The following is a 5,557-nucleotide window of genomic DNA, read 5'->3' as shown; positions in this document are numbered from 1 at the left end:
TATTGGAACTTATTCTGGAAAATAAACCTCCCTGGTGATATTCTGTTTTTTTACAAAATTGTCTCCCTGTTGGTAAAAATTTAGTTAGGTTTCATAGTAATACTGATGTTAATTTCCTTCTTTATAATAATCAAATTGAAAGTATGCAACATCTTTTTATTAATTGTTCGTTTTCCCAAAGTGTTTGGAATGGTGTGAATAAATAATGTTACCAGTGATATGGGAAATGTTCAGTTTAATGATTGGTCGTGTAGCATGTTTCAGGTTAATAACCAAGGAAGGCATAAAGAGAATATTGTAGAATGTTTTGGATCTGTAATGTTGCAGGTATGGTAGTGTAGATCAAAAAAGTGTTTGAGAATATCCAACCTAACTCTCAAAATGTGATTAATCTGATAAAATATGACTATGCTGAGTGACACAGGATAAGAAATGCAAATTCTGTATCCGTTACTTATAATCATGCTCCTATTAATCTACATTGGGAAACACATGTTCAACCTTTTATCAAGCTTAACTTTGATGCATCCTATGAAGAAGCAACACATAATATGGGAAATTGACTAATATTAAGAAATTTTGCAGGTACAACAGATGAGATTAGATGCAGCAGGAATAGAGCACTACATGCTGAATAGGATTAAGCTAAAGCTCTTCTGGAGGTTGTTCTATGATCCAAAGATAAAGGTGTAGCAGCTTTGCACCTTGAGGGAGACTGTCAAAAATGTCATCAATACTGTTAATGGCAATTTTGAAGCAATAAAATGGACATCAGGAACATAGTCATGGATGTTTTAATGATTTTGAAGATTCTATCTTCTTTTAGCAGTTGGAAATATAACTATGTGCAAAGAGATGTAAACCATGTGGCTCATATTAGCAAAACATGGTCTCTTAGATTATCAAATTTTAGAAATGTCTTCTAATTTCCCAGCTTGGATAGCAGAATATATCCATAGGGATGAATAAGTATAACCTTTTCTCTTAATGATATAAATCACCTTTCGTATTTTTTTTTTTAAAAATGAGGGTTTTGTTGATTGCTATTTGATTGGCTCAATTTTGCCATCTTATGAGCCCTCGAAACCAAAAGTTTGGATCCCTTATAATAGGATTCTATTTTAAACTCTTTTAGAAGAAGACATCTGCTACCCAAGACCAAAATAACTTGTATTCTAGTATTTCATTTCCTTCAAGTTTTACATCCATCACCACATAAGAGAAATTGATGTCTGTGATTGTTCTTCTAGCTTCAAGTTCTACATCCATCATCATCTCTGCATGCACCAAGGTAACCTCTTTGATTTACTTAACTAGCAGGCAGAAGCAGAAGCAGAATCCGAAAAAACCCGCACATCCAGCTAGTTGTTCTCTACATTCAACTCCGCATGAAATTGGAGCAGATCCTAAGACCTGCAGAGATGCCCCCCAAAACCTCACAATTGTCCTTTCTGATCAGTAAGCACTCTTACCCTTGCTCCACCATTCCCCGGGTTTCCACACGAAGCCCAAGCATCATACCATGATCAGACCCGGCCTAGGAGGTTGGTATCCAAACATTCTCAGTTATCCTTAATCTTGTTGGTCTCAAAGAAATACCCAGATCTACAAGAACGCTCAATGCTCAAAGCCTTAGAGCCGTAGCTATTACCTTTTGATCCTCTCTGGTCCACCCACCGTGTCTCTTCTAACCAATCACTTTACAAGTAAATACGTACAGAAAATGTATGGCTTCCCCATGGGCAATGGCTAAGAATGGGAAGCTAAATATACCTGAAAAATAGCTATCCACCATTAATTTAGGAATTTATTGAGCAAGTTCCATGATTGAGGAACTTGTAAGTGACTGGATTTGGCGCAACTCCTTTCCTCATCATCTCATCGCGCAATTCAAAAGCCTTGGCTAGTTCCCCATTGACACAACACCCATATATCAGAAAATTATAAGCCAACCTATCAGGCTTGATATCCATGCTTAGCATCAAATTCCATAACTTGAAAGCTTCATGCAATTCCCCGCTCTTGCAGTACTCATAAATAAGTATCGAATGACTAATACAATCAGGAAAACCACCATAATCAATCATTTCCATAAGAAGTTCTGATGCCTCTCGCATTCTACCCAATTTGCAAAATCCTCGAATAAGTATATTGTAAGTCACCGTATTTGCTAAACACCCCCTAAGCATAGATTTATGCAGCTCCAAAGCTTTCTCCATATGTCCTTCCTTTGTGAGATTATCAAGAAAACAACCATAAGTTACCTGATTAGGGATGGATTCTGTAGCCAACATCTCCTTACACAGCAGCTCGGCCTTTTCCACGAACCCTGCCTTACATAACCCATTTATTAGAACAGTGTAGGTCACAACATTAGGTGTGCACCCGTCTTCCATCATCTTATCCCAAAATTTGAAGGCCTCCACAAGGTTTCCTGATTTGCAGTGTGAATCAATCATACTTGTGTATACCACATGATCAGGCTTGAATCCTCGTTTATACATCTCCTTCAATAGTAGTGACAGATGCACCATATCTCGTTGTTTGAGGGCGCCATAAATAAGTAACACTGAAGCTAACAAGATCAATGTCGATTCCTTTTGCTGTGATCTCCTTGCAAGCATTCAAGAAATCTCTTAACTTTCCTTCCTTGCAAAGCCCATGTAGAATTTCCGTAAAGCATATCATGTTCAGGTTTTGGTTTCCTCTATGAAGGTCATCCACAAATTCTCTGGCTTCAGATACTCCACCTGTCAAAGAAAGACCACTTATTAGAGGTCTATAAGTATATGTATCTGGCACAAGGCCCTTCTCTATCATTTCGTCAAGTAATTCAAACGCTTTCACTGTGTTTCCCAGCCTACAATGTCCATCAATCAGAACATTATATGTTACTTCGTTTGGGACAACATTCTGTTCCAACATCTCATTGAACATATTATCCGCTTCAGTCATCATTTTTGCACGACCAAGACCCCCAATCAATGAAGTAAATGTGTGTGTGTTTGGTGGGATGCTTCTACTTGACATCTCTCGATAAAGCCTAAATGCGTTACCCAGATCTTCTTCTCTACAATATCCACTTATTAATGTTGTATACGTTACCACAGTTGGTTCCAATCCCTGAATATTCATCTTATTAAACAGTGACTCTGCCTCTTTCATTCTCCCTAACTTGCAGTACCCATTTATCAAGGAATTGTAAGTATAAACAGTCGCCTTTATATGCTCCTCAGCCATTTTATGAAGAAGATGACTTGCTTCATCCATTTTTCGATTCTTGCTGTACGAATCAATCAAAATTGAATATGTAACGTCATTTGCATACAGACCCCTTTCTTTCATCTTAGTGAACAATGACACTGCTTCATCCAATTTCCCACATTTGCAAAGAGAGTTCATCAGAGCATTATAAGAAAACAATGTAGGTGCTAATCTCAGCTTCGCCAACTTGTCAACCATAAAGAAAGCCTCTAAGTCCTTATCTTTCCTTCTTAATAACTCAACTAGCGCAGAACACACAGCTTCACTAGGAACGAACCCTAAACCAATCATCTCATCCATCATATCCGAAGCAATTTCCATTTCTTCAATTTTACAAAGTCCAAGCACAAGCATGCAATACGTTACAACATCAGCTTTCAGTTTCCTAACACTCAAGGAGTTCTTAACCTCAACAGCCTCTAAAACTCTACGCTCTTTACAGAGCCCATGAATCAGATTATTATAAGTCACAATACTCAATTCAAAGCCACCAACATTCTCCATCTCCTTAACAATCTTCATCGCCCCAACAAAATCCTTCAATTCACAAAAACTCCTGACCACCGCCGTATAAACATAAACATCAGGCTTCAGCCCAAACTTCACCATCTCATCAAACATACTCAAAACAACATCAAATCTCTTGATCTTCACCAACGCACTCAAAACCGCACTAAAAGTTCTAACTTCAAGAAACAAATCTCTCTTAATCATTAGATTAATAATCTTAACACAATCTAATACACGTCGATCTTGAATATAATTCTGAATCAATAGATCAAACCCCTGAATAGATTTAAAATTGTATTTTTCATACACATACATTAGTGAATCAAATACTTCATTAGAGCTAAATCCGCGAAGAAGTAACGTTTGAAGAACTGAATGGGCAGGCCAATAATGATTAAATTGAACTAATCCATGAATTAATATACAAAATGATATTATTGAATGATCAAATTTTTTATGTAAACCTAAGAAATTAAAAAATCTTAAAGCTAACCTTGGATCACCACCACCATCATTATCAAGAAGTGTTAGAATCAATGTTTTTTCAACATGCACTGGCTTTAGTCTCTGGGTAATGAATGTATTATTGAATGATTGGGACCAATTCTGTTTTCCTTTCATGATTTCTCTGAGAATTTTTATAAATCCTTCCTCTTTTTCGTCATCATTTTCTGGTGAGAAAGATTTGGGTATGCTGCAAAGATTTTTGTATTGGAAATTGGGGTTCTGAATAGTGCGGGGACGAAGAAAAAGCTTCATTTTCTTTAGTCGAAGGTTTATCTGTGTTGTTCGTCCTCTTCCACTTGAGCTAAGTTGCAGAAACTATGAAACTTGGATTAGATGCTTCTCAAACCCAGATTACATTCTGTAGTCCTACCCGTTTAGCTGGATCCGGTACTGAATATGAACTATGATGGTCCATAACCGTTGGCTAAGTGGCTGGTATAGGGCTGTGGAACTGAGTAGTCCAGCGGCCCAAATGTTGATCTCATTCTATGACATCAACGGCCTAAAAACTCGATAAAATCCCACATTCCAAAATAAAACTAGCACTGGTACAACTTACCCTCCCTCCTATTGGTTAGAGAGGATAACCATGCTTTTTCACTAGCTCGGACAAAAATCATTCATGTCCAGTAGATGAAATCTGGTGATATATGCGGCGTTGATGGGACAACGTGTGGCGTATATTGGGTAGATGGTTCATACACACCGGACGAAAGGCTCTTATTATTTGTTATGTATGACCGTTGGATCGTTGAGATTTGGTTTTGGGCGAATGGAAATTTATTACCTATGATTACACCAGGTTTACATTTTTATTTTAAATCGTTACTGATGAATTTTTTAGATATATTAGGGATGTTGATCTCAATTTAGATCATCATAGGTAAAATTCAGATTTTCTAGCTATTATACGGTGAAAAATCCAATAATTAGTATCAATATCGATATTTTCTCCAATAATAACAGGTAAAAAATATATTTGAGTTAATATTAATAAGGTAAAAGATCTTTCAAAAATCTAAAAATGATTAATATTAATATTGGTATTTTTTTTATCATTATATGTAAAACAGGTAGAAATATGTTATTTTTTATCGGTTAAATAAATAAAGAAATATTTAATAATCAATAATATTATTATCTTTTATTTTTTATTTTATTTACAGAACCTTTGGTTGGCAGCCGAGCAACAAGCTGGGCACCAACCCTTTTCTGAATAACAACACCCAGCCTATGAAAATAAAACTACCTAAACCACTACCAGCGTCATTGTTAA

The 5,557-nt window shown here is 36.4% G+C and overlaps 1 pseudogene; it reads right to left on the bottom strand.

The window, feature by feature from the left end:
- Positions 1-1,010: 1,010 nt before the first annotated feature.
- On the bottom strand, positions 1,011-4,591 carry LOC113343040 (annotated as a pseudogene).
- Between the last annotated feature and the right edge of the window lie 966 nt (positions 4,592-5,557).

This window comes from Papaver somniferum, unplaced genomic scaffold (genome assembly GCF_003573695.1).
Source record: "Papaver somniferum cultivar HN1 unplaced genomic scaffold, ASM357369v1 unplaced-scaffold_52, whole genome shotgun sequence".
Lineage (NCBI taxonomy): Eukaryota > Viridiplantae > Streptophyta > Magnoliopsida > Ranunculales > Papaveraceae > Papaver > Papaver somniferum.
The sequence above is the reverse complement of the archived record's forward strand: the minus strand, read 5'-3'. Positions and strand labels throughout refer to the sequence as shown.